Source organism: Oncorhynchus kisutch, unplaced genomic scaffold (genome assembly GCF_002021735.2).
Source record: "Oncorhynchus kisutch isolate 150728-3 unplaced genomic scaffold, Okis_V2 scaffold2305, whole genome shotgun sequence".
In the NCBI taxonomy this organism is placed as follows: domain Eukaryota; kingdom Metazoa; phylum Chordata; class Actinopteri; order Salmoniformes; family Salmonidae; genus Oncorhynchus; species Oncorhynchus kisutch.
In genome coordinates, this window is record NW_022264250.1 from 1 (window position 1) to 18,761 (window position 18,761).

At 42.5% G+C, this 18,761-nt stretch overlaps 14 non-coding genes across 14 annotated transcripts; all 14 read right to left on the reverse strand.

Annotated features, from left to right (window-relative positions):
• Positions 1-2,250: 2,250 nt before the first annotated feature.
• Positions 2,251-2,322, reverse strand: trnat-cgu (transfer RNA threonine (anticodon CGU)). The gene has a single exon. It is a non-coding gene; the product is annotated as a tRNA-Thr (tRNA).
• Positions 2,323-2,770: 448 nt separating this feature from the next.
• trnaa-ugc (transfer RNA alanine (anticodon UGC)) lies at positions 2,771-2,842 on the reverse strand. The gene has a single exon. It is a non-coding gene; the product is annotated as a tRNA-Ala (tRNA).
• Positions 2,843-4,063: 1,221 nt separating this feature from the next.
• Positions 4,064-4,135, reverse strand: trnat-cgu (transfer RNA threonine (anticodon CGU)). The gene has a single exon. It is a non-coding gene; the product is annotated as a tRNA-Thr (tRNA).
• Positions 4,136-4,583: 448 nt separating this feature from the next.
• On the reverse strand, positions 4,584-4,655 carry trnaa-ugc (transfer RNA alanine (anticodon UGC)). The gene has a single exon. It is a non-coding gene; the product is annotated as a tRNA-Ala (tRNA).
• A 1,221-nt stretch (positions 4,656-5,876) lies between these two features.
• trnat-cgu (transfer RNA threonine (anticodon CGU)) lies at positions 5,877-5,948 on the reverse strand. Its single transcript has one exon. It is a non-coding gene; the product is annotated as a tRNA-Thr (tRNA).
• Positions 5,949-6,396: 448 nt separating this feature from the next.
• On the reverse strand, positions 6,397-6,468 carry trnaa-ugc (transfer RNA alanine (anticodon UGC)). The gene has a single exon. It is a non-coding gene; the product is annotated as a tRNA-Ala (tRNA).
• Positions 6,469-7,689: 1,221 nt separating this feature from the next.
• On the reverse strand, positions 7,690-7,761 carry trnat-cgu (transfer RNA threonine (anticodon CGU)). Its single transcript has one exon. It is a non-coding gene; the product is annotated as a tRNA-Thr (tRNA).
• Positions 7,762-8,209: 448 nt separating this feature from the next.
• Positions 8,210-8,281, reverse strand: trnaa-ugc (transfer RNA alanine (anticodon UGC)). Its single transcript has one exon. It is a non-coding gene; the product is annotated as a tRNA-Ala (tRNA).
• Positions 8,282-9,502: 1,221 nt separating this feature from the next.
• On the reverse strand, positions 9,503-9,574 carry trnat-cgu (transfer RNA threonine (anticodon CGU)). Its single transcript has one exon. It is a non-coding gene; the product is annotated as a tRNA-Thr (tRNA).
• A 448-nt stretch (positions 9,575-10,022) lies between these two features.
• On the reverse strand, positions 10,023-10,094 carry trnaa-ugc (transfer RNA alanine (anticodon UGC)). The gene has a single exon. It is a non-coding gene; the product is annotated as a tRNA-Ala (tRNA).
• A 1,221-nt stretch (positions 10,095-11,315) lies between these two features.
• trnat-cgu (transfer RNA threonine (anticodon CGU)) lies at positions 11,316-11,387 on the reverse strand. The gene has a single exon. It is a non-coding gene; the product is annotated as a tRNA-Thr (tRNA).
• Positions 11,388-16,551: 5,164 nt separating this feature from the next.
• On the reverse strand, positions 16,552-16,623 carry trnaa-ugc (transfer RNA alanine (anticodon UGC)). Its single transcript has one exon. It is a non-coding gene; the product is annotated as a tRNA-Ala (tRNA).
• A 1,221-nt stretch (positions 16,624-17,844) lies between these two features.
• On the reverse strand, positions 17,845-17,916 carry trnat-cgu (transfer RNA threonine (anticodon CGU)). The gene has a single exon. It is a non-coding gene; the product is annotated as a tRNA-Thr (tRNA).
• Positions 17,917-18,364: 448 nt separating this feature from the next.
• On the reverse strand, positions 18,365-18,436 carry trnaa-ugc (transfer RNA alanine (anticodon UGC)). The gene has a single exon. It is a non-coding gene; the product is annotated as a tRNA-Ala (tRNA).
• Between the last annotated feature and the right edge of the window lie 325 nt (positions 18,437-18,761).

Here is an 18,761-nt window from a genome sequence, read left to right on the forward strand (position 1 = left end):
ATGAATCTAAATTTCCATGAATTGGATGTCTTTCTATAAAGCCAGGATGGGATTTGAACCCATGGTCTGTGGTTTACAAGACCGACACCTTTATATACCAGGTAAGCCAGTTAAGAACAAGTTCTCATACACAACTGCGACCTGGCGAAGATAAAGCAAAGCAGTGCAATTCATTTGCAGTCTGGACGCGGAGGGGTGAACATCTCCTGCTCTGACTGCAGCTGAGAAGGGACTGCTGTGCGAGGACTAGGCCGCCTGTGAGTGCTTGAAAGGCGGAGCTTTACCTAGCCTAGACTTACAGATGACCTGGAGCCAGTGGTTCTGGCGACGAGTTACACATGGAACAAACTAGCGCACAGTCAATAACAAAAAGTAGGGATTGTTTTTTAAAGGCAATAAATATGCCATAGAATCTAAATTTCCATGGAATCGGATGTCTTTTCTATAAAGGCACGGATGGGATTTGAACCCATGGTCTTCGGTTACGAGACCGACGCCTTACCACTGGCCCATGCCCTCTATACGCAATATATATATATCAACATTCTGGAAAGTAGTAGTAATTGGCAATGTGAATTGGCACACAAACTCAGTGGAGAAGGACCTCATACATATATAGCATGTACTCCCCACCTCTGAGTTCCATCCCATTTAATTTGCAGATAAAATGCAATATCAATACAATGTACTTTATATATACACCACTCCATTGAAACTACAATGAAATGATAGGCAGCAATTCTTAAAACAGTACGGGACAGGGATTCGAAACCATGAACTTCAGTTTTTGAAAATGATGCCATAAAAGTTGGCAACCATGCCACTTCTGTTCTATAAATGTACTAACAGGGATGAACGCATGTTTCTTCAGATTAAAAGACAAAATGATTTTAGCACATCTCTGTTTCCTGCTTAGAATTTTCAACATGTGGAAAGTAGAAGTGGGTCTTTGCAAAAAATCATGGAGAAGCTGGGATTGAACCTAGGACCTCATATATGCAAAGCATGCACTCTACCACTGAGCTACACCCCCCCTTCTGGAACAAAAAATGGTTTCTTATTTTATTACATTTCAACTTTATTATACCAGGTAAGCCAGTTAAGAACAAGTTCCTCATACACAACTGCGACCTGGCCAAGATAAAGCAAAGCAGTGCAATTCATTTGCAGTCTGGACGCGGAGGGGTGACATCTCCTGCTCTGACTGCAGATGGGCATCTCCTGCTCTGACTGCAGCTGGAAGGGACTGCTGCGCGAGGACTAGGCTGCCTGTGAGTGCTTTGATAAGCGGAGCTTTACCTAGCATAGACTTACAGATGACCTGGAGCCAGTGGTTCTGGCGACGAGTTACACATGGAACAAATAAGCGCATATTCAATAACAAAATAGCCAGTGGTTCTGGCGACGAATATGTAGCGAGGGCCAGCCGACTAGAGCATACAGGTCGCAGTGGCCATATCAAGACAATTGACCTTTTCTTTACACTGTTGTGATGAAAGTACATTCCCATAATATCAGCTATCTACCATAAATGTCAACATGGATTGAAACCATGTGCTTCAGTTAACAAAAACAGATGACATTTACATCTTTTCATTCTTAGAATGTCAACATTGTGGAAAGTGGGAGTTGTGCAAAAGCTAATTTAACAAGTGAATACTCTCAAAAGACAAGTTGGGGAATACTGTAGGACAGCAAACATGTAAAGTGGCTCTATCGTAGAGATACTTCCCCTTAAAATAATAGTGTTGTTCAAATATTGATACAACATGATTTTTCTACAAAGTCCTCCAATGATCTAAATTTCCATGGAATTGGATGTCTTTTTCTATAAAGGCAAGGATGGGATTTGAACCATGGTCTTCGGTTTACAAGAACGACAACCTTTATTATACCAGGTAAGCCAGTTAAGAACAAGTTCTTCATACACAACTGCGGACCTGGCGAAGAGAAAGCAAAGCAGTGCAATTCATTTGCAATCTGGACGCGGAGGGGTGAACATCTCCTGCTCTGACTGCAGCTGGAAGGGACTGCTGTGCGAGGACTAGGCCGCCTGTGAGTGCTTTGATAAGGCGGAGCTTTACCTAGCCTAGACTTACAGATGACCTGGAGCCAGTGGTTCTGGCGACGAGTTACACATGGAACAAACTAGCGCACAGTCAATAACAAAATAGTAGGGATTTGTTTTTTAAAGGCAATAAATATGCCATAGAATCTAAATTTCCATGGAATTGGATGTCTTTTCTTTAAAGGAACGGATGGGATTTGAACCCATGGTCTTCCGTTTACGAGACCGACGCCTTACCACTTGGCCACCATGCCCCTCTATACTGCAATATATATATATATCAACATTCTGGAAAGTAGTAATTGTGCAAATGTGAATTTGGCACACAAACTCAGTGGAGAAAGGACCTCATACATATATAGCATGCACTCCCCCTCTGAGCTTCCATCCCATTTAATTTGCAGATAAAATGCAATATCAATACAATGTACTTTATATATACACCACTCCATTGAAACTACAATGAGATGATAGCAGCAATTCTTAAAACAGGTACGGAGAGGGATCGAAAACATGAACTTCAGTTTTTGAAAATGATGCCATAAAAGTTGGCAACCATGCCACTTCTGTTCTATAAATGTACTAACAGGGATTGAACGCATGTTCTTCAGATTAAAAGACAAAATGATTTAGCACATCTCTGTTTCCTGCTTAGAATTTCAACATTGTGGAAAGTAGAAGTTGGGTCTTTGCAAAAAATCATGGAGAAGCTGGGGATTGAACCTAGGACCTCATACATGCAAAGCATGCACCCTACCACTGAGCTACACCCCCTTTCTGGGAACAAAAAAATTGTTTCTTATTTTATTACATTTCAACTTTATTATACCAGGTAAGCCAGTTAAGAACAAGTTCTCATACACAACTGCGACCTGGCCAAGATAAAGCAAAGCAGTGCAATTCATTTGCAGTCTGGACGCGGAGGGGTGAACATCTCCTGCTCTGACTGCAGATGGGCATCTCCTGCTCTGACTGCAGCTGGAAGGGACTGCTGCGCGAGGACTAGGCCGCCTGTGAGTGCTTTGATAAGGCGGAGCTTTACCTAGCATAGACTTACAGATGACCTGGAGCCAGTGGTTCTGGCGACGAGTTACACATGGAACAAATAAGCGCATATTCAATGATCAAAATAGCCAGTGGTTCTGGCGACGAATATGTAGCGAGGGCCAGCCGACTAGAGCATACAGGTCGCAGTGGCCATATCAAGACAATTGACCTTTTCTTTACACTGTTGTGATGAAAGTACATTCCCATAATATCAGCTATCTACCATAAATGTCGAACATGGATTGAAACCATGTGCTTCAGTTAACAAAAACAGATGACATTTTACATCTTTTTCATTCTTAGAATGTCAACATTGTGGAAAGTGGGAGTTGTGCAAAAGCTAATTTACCAAGTGAATACTCTCAAAAGACAAGTTGGGGAATACTGTAGGACAGCAAACATGTAAAGTGGCTCTATCGTAGAGATACTTCCCCTTAAAATAATAGTTGTTTTCAAATATTGATACAACATGATTTTTCTACAAAGTCCTCCAATGAATCTAAATTTCCATGGAATTGGATGTCTTTTCTATAAAGCCAAGGATGGGATTTGAACCCATGGTCTTCGGTTTACAAGACCGACACCTTTATTATACCAGGTAAGCCAGTTAAGAACAAGTTCTCATACACAACTGCGACCTGGCGAAGATAAAGCAAAGCAGTGCAATTCATTTGCAGTCTGGACGCGGAGGGGTGAACATCTCCTGCTCTGACTGCAGCTGGAAGGGACTGCTGTGCGAGGACAAGGCCGCCTGTGAGTGCTTTGATAAGGCGGAGCTTTACCTAGCCTAGACTTACAGATGACCTGGAGCCAGTGGTTCTGGCGACGAGTTACACATGGAACAAACTAGCGCACAGTCAATAACAAAATAGTAGGGATTTGTTTTTTAAAGGCAATAAATATGCCATAGAATCTAAATTTCCATGGAATTGGATGTCTTTTCTATAAAGGCACGGATGGGATTTGAACCCATGGTCTTCGGTTTACGAGACCGACGCCTTACCACTTGGCCACCATGCCCCTCTATACTGCAATATATATATATATCAACATTCTGGAAAGTAGTAATTGTGCAAATGTGAATTTGGCACACAAACTCAGTGGAGAAAGGACCTCATACATATATAGCATGTACTCCCCCTCTGAGCTTCCATCCCATTTAATTTGCAGATAAAATGCAATATCAATACAATGTACTTTATATATACACCACTCCATTGAAACTACAATGAAATGATAGCAGCAATTCTTAAAACAGGTACGGACAGGGATCGAAAACATGAACTTCAGTTTTTGAAAATGATGCCATAAAAGTTGGCAACCATGCCACTTCTGTTCTATAAATGTACTAACAGGGATTGAACGCATGTTCTTCAGATTAAAAGACAAAATGATTTAGCACATCTCTGTTTCCTGCTTAGAATTTCAACATTGTGGAAAGTAGAAGTTGGGTCTTTGCAAAAAATCATGGAGAAGCTGGGGATTGAACCTAGGACCTCATATATGCAAAGCATGCACTCTACCACTGAGCTACACCCCCTTTCTGGGAACAAAAAAATGGTTTCTTATTTTATTACATTTCAACTTTATTATACCAGGTAAGCCAGTTAAGAACAAGTTCTCATACACAACTGCGACCTGGCCAAGATAAACGCAAAGCAGTGCAATTCATTTGCAGTCTGGACGCGGAGGGGTGAACATCTCCTGCTCTGACTGCAGATGGGCATCTCCTGCTCTGACTGCAGCTGGAAGGGACTGCTGCGCGAGGACTAGGCTGCCTGTGAGTGCTTTGATAAGGCGGAGCTTTACCTAGCATAGACTTACAGATGACCTGGAGCCAGTGGTTCTGGCGACGAGTTACACATGGAACAAATAAGCGCATATTCAATAACAAAATAGCCAGTGGTTCTGGCGACGAATATGTAGCGAGGGCCAGCCGACTAGAGCATACAGGTCGCAGTGGCCATATCAAGACAATTGACCTTTTCTTTACACTGTTGTGATGAAAGTACATTCCCATAATATCAGCTATCTACCATAAATGTCGAACATGGATTGAAACCATGTGCTTCAGTTAACAAAAACAGATGACATTTTACATCTTTTTCATTCTTAGAATGTCAACATTGTGGAAAGTGGGAGTTGTGCAAAAGCTAATTTAACAAGTGAATACTCTCAAAAGACAAGTTGGGGAATACTGTAGGACAGCAAACATGTAAAGTGGCTCTATCGTAGAGATACTTCCCCTTAAAATAATAGTTGTGTTCAAATATTGATACAACATGATTTTTCTACAAAGTCCTCCAATGAATCTAAATTTCCATGGAATTGGATGTCTTTTCTATAAAGGCAAGGATGGGATTTGAACCCATGGTCTTCGGTTTACAAGAACGACACCTTTATTATACCAGGTAAGCCAGTTAAGAACAAGTTCTCATACACAACTGCGACCTGGCGAAGATAAAGCAAAGCAGTGCAATTCATTTGCAGTCTGGACGCGGAGGGGTGAACATCTCCTGCTCTGACTGCAGCTGGAAGGGACTGCTGTGCGAGGACTAGGCCGCCTGTGAGTGCTTTGATAAGGCGGAGCTTTACCTAGCCTAGACTTACAGATGACCTGGAGCCAGTGGTTCTGGCGACGAGTTACACATGGAACAAACTAGCGCACAGTCAATAACAAAATAGTAGGGATTTGTTTTTTAAAGGCAATAAATATGCCATAGAATCTAAATTTCCATGGAATTGGATGTCTTTTCTTTAAAGGCACGGATGGGATTTGAACCCATGGTCTTCCATTTACGAGACCGACGCCTTACCACTTGGCCACCATGCCCCTCTATACTGCAATATATATATATATCAACATTCTGGAAAGTAGTAATTGTGCAAATGTGAATTTGGCACACAAACTCAGTGGAGAAAGGACCTCATACATATATAGCATGCACTCCCCCTCTGAGCTTCCATCCCATTTAATTTGCAGATAAAATGCAATATCAATACAATGTACTTTATATATACACCACTCCATTGAAACTGCAATGAAATGATAGCAGCAATTCTTAAAACAGGTACGGACAGGGATCGAAAACATGAACTTCAGTTTTTGAAAATGATGCCATAAAAGTTGGCAACCATGCCACTTCTGTTCTATAAATGTACTAACAGGGATTGAACGCATGTTCTTCAGATTAAAAGACAAAATGATTTAGCACATCTCTGTTTCCTGCTTAGAATTTCAACATTGTGGAAAGTAGAAGTTGGGTCTTTGCAAAAAATCATGGAGAAGCTGGGGATTGAACCTAGGACATCATACATGCAAAGCATGCACTCTACCACTGAGCTACACCCCCTTTCTGGGAACAAAAAAATTGTTTCTTATTTTATTACATTTCAACTTTATTATACCAGGTAAGCCAGTTAAGAACAAGTTCTCATACACAACTGCGACCTGGCCAAGATAAACGCAAAGCAGTGCAATTCATTTGCAGTCTGGACGCGGAGGGGTGAACATCTCCTGCTCTGACTGCAGATGGGCATCTCCTGCTCTGACTGCAGCTGGAAGGGACTGCTGCGCGAGGACTAGGCTGCCTGTGAGTGCTTTGATAAGGCGGAGCTTTACCTAGCATAGACTTACAGATGACCTGGAGCCAGTGGTTCTGGCGACGAGTTACACATGGAACAAATAAGCGCATATTCAATAACAAAATAGCCAGTGGTTCTGGCGACGAATATGTAGCGAGGGCCAGCCGACTAGAGCATACAGGTCGCAGTGGCCATATCAAGACAATTGACCTTTTCTTTACACTGTTGTGATGAAAGTACATTCCCATAATATCAGCTATCTACCATAAATGTCGAACATGGATTGAAACCATGTGCTTCAGTTAACAAAAACAGATGACATTTTACATCTTTTTCATTCTTAGAATGTCAACATTGTGGAAAGTGGGAGTTGTGCAAAAGCTAATTTAACAAGTGAATACTCTCAAAAGACAAGTTGGGGAATACTGTAGGACAGCAAACATGTAAAGTGGCTCTATCGTAGAGATACTTCCCCTTAAAATAATAGTTGTGTTCAAATATTGATACAACATGATTTTTCTACAAAGTCCTCCAATGAATCTAAATTTCCATGGAATTGGATGTCTTTTCTATAAAGGCAAGGATGGGATTTGAACCCATGGTCTTCGGTTTACAAGAACGACACCTTTATTATACCAGGTAAGCCAGTTAAGAACAAGTTCTCATACACAACTGCGACCTGGCGAAGATAAAGCAAAGCAGTGCAATTCATTTGCAGTCTGGACGCGGAGGGGTGAACATCTCCTGCTCTGACTGCAGCTGGAAGGGACTGCTGTGCGAGGACTAGGCCGCCTGTGAGTGCTTTGATAAGGCGGAGCTTTACCTAGCCTAGACTTACAGATGACCTGGAGCCAGTGGTTCTGGCGACGAGTTACACATGGAACAAACTAGCGCACAGTCAATAACAAAATAGTAGGGATTTGTTTTTTAAAGGCAATAAATATGCCATAGAATCTAAATTTCCATGGAATTGGATGTCTTTTCTTTAAAGGCACGGATGGGATTTGAACCCATGGTCTTCCATTTACGAGACCGACGCCTTACCACTTGGCCACCATGCCCCTCTATACTGCAATATATATATATATCAACATTCTGGAAAGTAGTAATTGTGCAAATGTGAATTTGGCACACAAACTCAGTGGAGAAAGGACCTCATACATATATAGCATGTACTCCCCCTCTGAGCTTCCATCCCATTTAATTTGCAGATAAAATGCAATATCAATACAATGTACTTTATATATACACCACTCCATTGAAACTACAATGAAATGATAGCAGCAATTCTTAAAACAGGTACGGACAGGGATCGAAAACATGAACTTCAGTTTTTGAAAATGATGCCATAAAAGTTGGCAACCATGCCACTTCTGTTCTATAAATGTACTAACAGGGATTGAACGCATGTTCTTCAGATTAAAAGACAAAATGATTTAGCACATCTCTGTTTCCTGCTTAGAATTTCAACATTGTGGAAAGTAGAAGTTGGGTCTTTGCAAAAAATCATGGAGAAGCTGGGGATTGAACCTAGGACATCATACATGCAAAGCATGCACTCTACCACTGAGCTACACCCCCTTTCTGGGAACAAAAAAATCGTTTCTTATTTTATTACATTTCAACTTTATTATACCAGGTAAGCCAGTTAAGAACAAGTTCTCATACACAACTGCGACCTGGCCAAGATAAACGCAAAGCAGTGCAATTCATTTGCAGTCTGGACGCGGAGGGGTGAACATCTCCTGCTCTGACTGCAGATGGGCATCTCCTGCTCTGACTGCAGCTGGAAGGGACTGCTGCGCGAGGACTAGGCTGCCTGTGAGTGCTTTGATAAGGCGGAGCTTTACCTAGCATAGACTTACAGATGACCTGGAGCCAGTGGTTCTGGCGACGAGTTACACATGGAACAAATAAGCGCATATTCAATAACAAAATAGCCAGTGGTTCTGGCGACGAATATGTAGCGAGGGCCAGCCGACTAGAGCATACAGGTCGCAGTGGCCATATCAAGACAATTGACCTTTTCTTTACACTGTTGTGATGAAAGTACATTCCCATAATATCAGCTATCTACCATAAATGTCGAACATGGATTGAAACCATGTGCTTCAGTTAACAAAAACAGATGACATTTTACATCTTTTTCATTCTTAGAATGTCAACATTGTGGAAAGTGGGAGTTGTGCAAAAGCTAATTTAACAAGTGAATACTCTCAAAAGACAAGTTGGGGAATACTGTAGGACAGCAAACATGTAAAGTGGCTCTATCGTAGAGATACTTCCCCTTAAAATATTAGTTGTGTTCAAATATTGATACAACATGATTTTTCTACAAAGTCCTCCAATGAATCTAAATTTCCATGGAATTGGATGTCTTTTCTATAAAGGCAAGGATGGGATTTGAACCCATGGTCTTCGGTTTACAAGAACGACACCTTTATTATACCAGGTAAGCCAGTTAAGAACAAGTTCTCATACACAACTGCGACCTGGCGAAGATAAAGCAAAGCAGTGCAATTCATTTGCAGTCTGGACGCGGAGGGGTGAACATCTCCTGCTCTGACTGCAGCTGGAAGGGACTGCTGTGCGAGGACTAGGCCGCCTGTGAGTGCTTTGATAAGGCGGAGCTTTACCTAGCCTAGACTTACAGATGACCTGGAGCCAGTGGTTCTGGCGACGAGTTACACATGGAACAAACTAGCGCACAGTCAATAACAAAATAGTAGGGATTTGTTTTTTAAAGGCAATAAATATGCCATAGAATCTAAATTTCCATGGAATTGGATGTCTTTTCTTTAAAGGCACGGATGGGATTTGAACCCATGGTCTTCCATTTACGAGACCGACGCCTTACCACTTGGCCACCATGCCCCTCTATACTGCAATATATATATATATCAACATTCTGGAAAGTAGTAATTGTGCAAATGTGAATTTGGCACACAAACTCAGTGGAGAAAGGACCTCATACATATATAGCATGCACTCCCCCTCTGAGCTTCCATCCCATTTAATTTGCAGATAAAATGCAATATCAATACAATGTACTTTATATATACACCACTCCATTGAAACTGCAATGAAATGATAGCAGCAATTCTTAAAACAGGTACGGACAGGGATCGAAAACATGAACTTCAGTTTTTGAAAATGATGCCATAAAAGTTGGCAACCATGCCACTTCTGTTCTATAAATGTACTAACAGGGATTGAACGCATGTTCTTCAGATTAAAAGACAAAATGATTTAGCACATCTCTGTTTCCTGCTTAGAATTTCAACATTGTGGAAAGTAGAAGTTGGGTCTTTGCAAAAAATCATGGAGAAGCTGGGGATTGAACCTAGGACATCATACATGCAAAGCATGCACTCTACCACTGAGCTACACCCCCTTTCTGGGAACAAAAAAATTGTTTCTTATTTTATTACATTTCAACTTTATTATACCAGGTAAGCCAGTTAAGAACAAGTTCTCATACACAACTGCGACCTGGCCAAGATAAACGCAAAGCAGTGCAATTCATTTGCAGTCTGGACGCGGAGGGGTGAACATCTCCTGCTCTGACTGCAGATGGGCATCTCCTGCTCTGACTGCAGCTGGAAGGGACTGCTGCGCGAGGACTAGGCTGCCTGTGAGTGCTTTGATAAGGCGGAGCTTTACCTAGCATAGACTTACAGATGACCTGGAGCCAGTGGTTCTGGCGACGAGTTACACATGGAACAAATAAGCGCATATTCAATAACAAAATAGCCAGTGGTTCTGGCGACGAATATGTAGCGAGGGCCAGCCGACTAGAGCATACAGGTCGCAGTGGCCATATCAAGACAATTGACCTTTTCTTTACACTGTTGTGATGAAACTACATTCCCATAATATCAGCTATCTACCATAAATGTCGAACATGGATTGAAACCATGTGCTTCAGTTAACAAAAACAGATGACATTTTACATCTTTTTCATTCTTAGAATGTCAACATTGTGGAAAGTGGGAGTTGTGCAAAAGCTAATTTAACAAGTGAATACTCTCAAAAGACAAGTTGGGGAATACTGTAGGACAGCAAACATGTAAAGTGGCTCTATCGTAGAGATACTTCCCCTTAAAATAATAGTTGTGTTCAAATATTGATACAACATGATTTTTCTACAAAGTCCTCCAATGAATCTAAATTTCCATGGAATTGGATGTCTTTTCTATAAAGGCAAGGATGGGATTTGAACCCATGGTCTTCGGTTTACAAGAACGACACCTTTATTATACCAGGTAAGCCAGTTAAGAACAAGTTCTCATACACAACTGCGACCTGGCGAAGATAAAGCAAAGCAGTGCAATTCATTTGCAGTCTGGACGCGGAGGGGTGAACATCTCCTGCTCTGACTGCAGCTGGAAGGGACTGCTGTGCGAGGACAAGGCCGCCTGTGAGTGCTTTGATAAGGCGGAGCTTTACCTAGCCTAGACTTACAGATGACCTGGAGCCAGTGGTTCTGGCGACGAGTTACACATGGAACAAACTAGCGCACAGTCAATAACAAAATAGTAGGGATTTGTTTTTTAAAGGCAATAAATATGCCATAGAATCTAAATTTCCATGGAATTGGATGTCTTTTCTTTAAAGGCACGGATGGGATTTGAACCCATGGTCTTCCATTTACGAGACCGACGCCTTACCACTTGGCCACCATGCCCCTCTATACTGCAATATATATATATCAACATTCTGGAAAGTAGTAATTGTGCAAATGTGAATTTGGCACACAAACTCAGTGGAGAAAGGACCTCATACATATATAGCATGCACTCCCCCTCTGAGCTTCCATCCCATTTAATTTGCAGATTTATTTTATTTATTTTATTTTACCTTTATTTAACCAGGTAGGCAAGTTGAGAACAAGTTCTCATTTACAATTGCGACCTGGCCAAGATAAAGCAAAGCAGTTCGACAGATAAAACGACACAGAGTTACACATGGAGTAAAAACAAACATACAGTCAATAATGCAGTATAAACAAGTCTATATACAATGTGAGCAAATGAGGTGAGAAGGGAGGTAAAGGCAAAAAAAGGCCATGATGGCAAAGTAAATACAATATAGCAAGTAAAATACTGGAATGGTAGTTTTGCAATGGAAGAATGTGCAAAGTAGAAATAAAAAAATAATGGGGTGCAAAGGAGCAAAAGAAATAAATAAATAAAAATTAAATACAGTTGGGAAAGAGGTAGTTGTTTGGGCTAAATTTTAGGTGGGCTATGTACAGGTGCAGTAATCTGTGAGCTGCTCTGACAGTTGGTGCTTAAAGCTAGTGAGGGAGATAAGTGTTTCCAGTTTCAGAGATTTTTGTAGTTCGTTCCAGTCATTGGCAGCAGAGAACTGGAAGGAGAGGCGGCCAAAGAAAGAATTGGTCTTGGGGGTGACTAGAGAGATATACCTGCTGGAGCGTGTGCTACAGGTGGGAGATGCTATGGTGACCAGCGAGCTGAGATAAGGGGGGACTTTACCTAGCAGGGTCTTGTAGATGACATGGAGCCAGTGGGTTTGGCGACGAGTATGAAGCGAGGGCCAGCCAACGAGAGCGTACAGGTCGCAATGGTGGGTAGTATATGGGGCTTTGGTGATAAAACGGATTGCACTGTGATAGACTGCATCCAATTTGTTGAGTAGGGTATTGGAGGCTATTTTGTAAATGACATCGCCAAAGTCGAGGATTGGTAGGATGGTCAGTTTTACAAGGGTATGTTTGGCAGCATGAGTGAAGGATGCTTTGTTGCGAAATAGGAAGCCAATTCTAGATTTAACTTTGGATTGGAGATGTTTGATATGGGTCTGGAAGGAGAGTTTACAGTCTAACCAGACACCTAAGTATTTGTAGTTGTCCACGTATTCTAAGTCAGAGCCGTCCAGAGTAGTGATGTTGGACAGGCGGGTAGGTGCAGGTAGCGATCGGTTGAAGAGCATGCATTTAGTTTTACTTGTATTTAAGAGCAATTGGAGGCCACGGAAGGAGAGTTGTATGGCATTGAAGCTTGCCTGGAGGGTTGTTAACACAGTGTCCAAAGAAGGGCCGGAAGTATACAGAATGGTGTCGTCTGCGTAGAGGTGGATCAGGGACTCACCAGCAGCAAGAGCGACCTCATTGATGTATACAGAGAAGAGAGTCGGTCCAAGAATTGAACCCTGTGGCACCCCCATAGAGACTGCCAGAGGTCCGGACAGCAGACCCTCCGACTTGACACACTGAACTCTATCAGAGAAGTAGTTGGTGAACCAGGCGAGGCAATCATTTGAGAAACCAAGGCTGTCGAGTCTGCCGATGAGGATATGGTGATTGACAGAGTCGAAAGCCTTGGCCAGATCAATGAATACGGCTGCACAGTAATGTTTCTTATCGATGGCGGTTAAGATATCGTTTAGGACCTTGAGCGTGGCTGAGGTGCACCCATGACCAGCTCTGAAACCAGATTGCATAGCAGAGAAGGTATGGTGAGATTCGAAATGGTCGGTAATCTGTTTGTTGACTTGGCTTTCGAAGACCTTAGAAAGGCACGGTAGGATAGATATAGGTCTGTAGCAGTTTGGGTCAAGAGTGTCCCCCCCTTTGAAGAGGGGGATGACCGCAGCTGCTTTCCAATCTTTGGGAATCTCAGACGACACGAAAGAGAGGTTGAACAGGCTAGTAATAGGGGTGGCAACAATTTCGGCAGATAATTTTAGAAAGAAAGGGTCCAGATTGTCTAGCCCGGCTGATTTGTAGGGGTCCAGATTTTGCAGCTCTTTCAGAACATCAGCTGAATGGATTTGGGAGAAGGAGAAATGGGGAAGGCTTGGGCGAGTTGCTGTTGGGGGTGCAGTGCTGTTGTCCGGGGTAGGAGTAGCCAGGTGGAAAGCATGGCCAGCCGTAGAAAAATGCTTATTGAAATTCTCAATTATGGTGGATTTATCAGTGGTGACAGTGTTTCCTATCTTCAGTGCAGTGGGCAGCTGGGAGGAGGTGTTCTTATTCTCCATGGACTTTACAGTGTCCCAGAACTTTTTTGAGTTAGTGTTGCAGGAAGCAAATTTCTGCTTGAAAAAGCTAGCCTTGGCTTTTCTAACTGCCTGTGTATAATGATTTCTAGCTTCCCTGAACAGCTGCATATCACGGGGGCTGTTCGATGCTAATGCAGAACGCCATAGGATGTTTTTGTGTTGGTTAAGGGCAGTCAGGTCTGGGGAGAACCAAGGGCTATATCTGTTCCTGGTTCTAAATTTCTTGAATGGGGCATGTTTATTTAAGATGGTTAGGAAGGCATTTTTAAAAAATATCCAGGCATCCTCTACTGACGGGATGAGATCAATATCCTTCCAGGATACCCCGGCCAGGTCGATTAGAAAGGCCTGCTCGCAGAAGTGTTTCAGGGAGCGTTTTACAGTGATGAGTGGAGGTCGTTTGACCGCTGACCCATTACGGATGCAGGCAATGAGGCAGTGATCGCTGAGATCTTGGTTGAAGACAGCAGAGGTGTATTTAGAGGGGAAGTTGGTTAGGATGATATCTATGAGGGTGCCCGTGTTTAAGGTTTTGGGGAGGTACCTGGTAGGTTCATTGATTATTTGTGTGAGATTGAGGGCATCAAGTTTAGATTGTAGGATGGCTGGGGTGTTAAGCATGTTCCAGTTTAGGTCGCCTAGCAGCACGAACTCTGAAGATAGATGGGGGGCAATCAGTTCACATATGGTGTCCAGAGCACAGCTGGGGGCAGAGGGTGGTCTATAGCAGGCGGCAACGGTGAGAGACTTGTTTTTAGAGAGGTGGATTTTTAAAAGTAGAAGTTCAAATTGTTTGGGTACAGACCTGGATAGTAGGACAGAACTCTGCAGGCTATCTTTGCAGTAGATTGCAACACCGCCCCCTTTGGCAGTTCTATCTTGTCTGAAAATGTTGTAGTTTGGAATTAAAACTTCAGAATTTTTGGTGGTCTTCCTAAGCCAGGATTCAGACACAGCTAGAACATCCGGGTTGGCAGAGTGTGCTAAAGCAGTGAATAGAACAAACTTAGGGAGGAGGCTTCTAATGTTAACATGCATGAAACCAAGGCTATTACGGTTACAGAAGTCGTCAAAAGAGAGCGCCTGGGGAATAGGAGTGGAGCTAGGCACTGCAGGGCCTGGATTCACCTCTACATCGCCAGAGGAACATAGGAGGAGTAGAATAAGGGTACGGCTAAAAGCTATGAGAATTGGTCGTCTAGAACGTCTGGAACATAGAGTAAAAGGAGGTTTCTGGGGGCGATAAAATAGCATCAAGGTATAATGTACAGACAAATGTATGGCAGGATGTGAATACAGTGGAGGTAAACCTAGGTATTGAGTGATGAAGAGAGAGATATTGTCTCTAGAAACATCGTTGAAACCAGGAGATGTCATTGCATGTGTGGGTGGTGGAACTAATAGGTTGGATAAGGTATAGTGAGCAGGACTAGAGGCTCTACAGTGAAATAAGCCAATAAACACTAACCAGAACAGAAATGGACAAGACATATTGACATTAAGGATAGGCATGCTTAGTCGAGTGATCAAAAGGGTCCGGTGAGTGGAGAGGTTGGTTGGTGATTTAGACAGCTAGCCAGGGCATCGGTAGCAAGCTAGCATAGGATGGAGGTCTGTTAGCCACCCCTTACGTTCCGTCAGTAGATTAGTGGGGTTCCGTGTGGTAGAGGGGATTAATCCAAATCACACAACAACAACAAAAATAAAAACAATAGATATAGTTATAGAGGCCCAAGAAGAAAATATAATAATAATAATTTAAAAAATAATTTAAAAAAAATAATAATAAAAAAATTGTCCGATTGTCTATTCAGATAGCAGCCGGTAAGACAGCTAACGGTTAGCAGGCCGCAGATGGGCGTTCAGGTAACGTCGCGACGGAGGAGCCGGCCGAATAACTCCTTCGGGTAGATAACGTCGGCAGTCCAGTTGTGAAGGCCCGGTGGGGCTCCGCGAAGGCAGTAAAACGGGTCCGGATAGGTGACTGCAGCCCAGGTGTGATTGATGGAACTCAGGAGTGATTGACGGAGCTTGCTAGCTCCGATGGTCACACGGATAGCAGCTAGCTAGCTGTGAGATCCGGGTATGAATGTCCAGGGACATGGAGAGAAAAATTGGTCCGGTATGTTCCGTTCCGAGCCGCGCTGCGCCGTACAGAACTGGCGATAGATTTTCGAGCTAAAGGATAGCTGATGACCACAAACCGTGGTTAGCTGAATATTAACGATTTGCCAGTAAAGGAGCTAACTAGCTTCTGAACTAGCTTCTGGATTAGCTTCTGGCTAGTTTCAGGCTAGCTTCTTGGAGTTTCTGGCTAGCTTCTTGGAGGATTACAGATCTGAGGTAAATAATACTTTTTTATAAATATACATTGGTGAGGCGGGTTGCAGGAGAGTGTTTTGAAGATGAGTTGATGGAAAATAAAAATAAAATGTATGTGAAAAAGTTGTAAATATATATATATACAGGACACGACAAGACGAGGACAAAAGACGTCTGAACTGCTATGCCACCTTGGAGACTTGGAGATAAAATGCAATATCAATACAATGTACTTTATATATACACCACTCCATTGAAACTGCAATGAAATGATAGCAGCAATTCTTAAAACAGGTACGGACAGGGATCGAAAACATGAACTTCAGTTTTTGAAAATGATGCCATAAAAGTTGGCAACCATGCCACTTCTGTTCTATAAATGTACTAACAGGGATTGAACGCATGTTCTTCAGATTAAAAGACAAAATGATTTAGCACATCTCTGTTTCCTGCTTAGAATTTCAACATTGTGGAAAGTAGAATTGGGTCTTTGCAAAAAATCATGGAGAAGCTGGGGATTGAACCTAGGACATCATACATGCAAAGCATGCACTCTACCACTGAGCTACACCCCCTTTCTGGGAACAAAAAAATTGTTTCTTATTTTATTACATTTCAACTTTATTATACCAGGTAAGCCAGTTAAGAACAAGTTCTCATACACAACTGCGACCTGGCCAAGATAAACGCAAAGCAGTGCAATTCATTTGCAGTCTGGACGCGGAGGGGTGAACATCTCCTGCTCTGACTGCAGATGGGCATCTCCTGCTCTGACTGCAGCTGGAAGGGACTGCTGCGCGAGGACTAGGCTGCCTGTGAGTGCTTTGATAAGGCGGAGCTTTACCTAGCATAGACTTACAGATGACCTGGAGCCAGTGGTTCTGGCGACGAGTTACACATGGAACAAATAAGCGCATATTCAATAACAAAATAGCCAGTGGTTCTGGCGACGAATATGTAGCGAGGGCCAGCCGACTAGAGCATACAGGTCGCAGTGGCCATATCAAGACAATTGACCTTTTCTTTACACTGTTGTGATGAAAGTACATTCCCATAATATCAGCTATCTACCATAAATGTCGAACATGGATTGAAACCATGTGCTTCAGTTAACAAAAACAGATGACATTTTACATCTTTTTCATTCTTAGAATGTCAACATTGTGGAAAGTGGGAGTTGTGCAAAAGCTAATTTAACAAGTGAATACTCTCAAAAGACAAGTTGGGGAATACTGTAGGACAGCAAACATGTAAAGTGGCTCTATCGTAGAGATACTTCCCCTTAAAATAATAGTTGTGTTCAAATATTGATACAACATGATTTTTCTACAAAGTCCTCCAATGAATCTAAATTTCCATGGAATTGGATGTCTTTTCTATAAAGGCAAGGATGGGATTTGAACCCATGGTCTTCGGTTTACAAGAACGACACCTTTATTATACCAGGTAAGCCAGTTAAGAACAAGTTCTCATACACAACTGCGACCTGGCGAAGATAAAGCAAAGCAGTGCAATTCATTTGCAGTCTGGACGCGGAGGGGTGAACATCTCCTGCTCTGACTGCAGCTGGAAGGGACTGCTGTGCGAGGACTAGGCCGCCTGTGAGTGCTTTGATAAGGCGGAGCTTTACCTAGCCTAGACTTACAGATGACCTGGAGCCAGTGGTTCTGGCGACGAGTTACACATGGAACAAACTAGCGCACAGTCAATAACAAAATAGTAGGGATTTGTTTTTTAAAGGCAATAAATATGCCATAGAATTTAAATTTCCATGGAATTGGATGTCTTTTCTTTAAAGGCACGGATGGGATTTGAACCCATGGTCTTCCATTTACGAGACCGACGCCTTACCACTTGGCCACCATGCCCCTCTATACTACAATATATATATATATCTACATTCTGGAAAGTAGTAATTGTGCAAATGTGAATTTGGCACACAAACTCAGTGGAGAAAGGACCTCATACATATATAGCATGCACTCCCCCTCTGAGCTTCCATCCCATTTAATTTGCAGATAAAATGCAATATCAATACAATGTACTTTATATATACACCACTCCATTGAAACTGCAATGAAATGATAGCAGCAATTCTTAAAACAGGTACGGACAGGGATCGAAAACATGAACTTCAGTTTTTGAAAATGATGCCATAAAAGTTGGCAACCATGCCACTTCTGTTCTATAAATGTACTAACAGGGATTGAACGCATGTTCTTCAGATTAAAAGACAAAATGATTTAGCACATCTCTGTTTCCTGCTTAGAATTTCAACATTGAGGAAAGTAGAAGTTGGGTCTTTGCAAAAAATCATGGAGAAGCTGGGGATTGAACCTAGGACCTCATACATGCAAAGCATGCACTCTACCACTGAGCTACACCCCCTTTCTGGGAACAAAAAAATTGTTTCTTATTTTATTACATTTCAACTTTATTATACCAGGTAAGCCAGTTAAGAACAAGTTCTCATACACAACTGCGACCTGGCCAAGATAAAGCAAAGCAGTGCAATTCATTTGCAGTCTGGACGCGGAGGGGTGAACATCTCCTGCTCTGACTGCAGATGGGCATCTCCTGCTCTGACTGCAGCTGGAAGGGACTGCTGCGCGAGGACTAGGCTGCCTGTGAGTGCTTTGATAAGGCGGAGCTTTACCTAGCATAGACTTACAGATGACCTGGAGCCAGTGGTTCTGGCGACGAGTTACACATG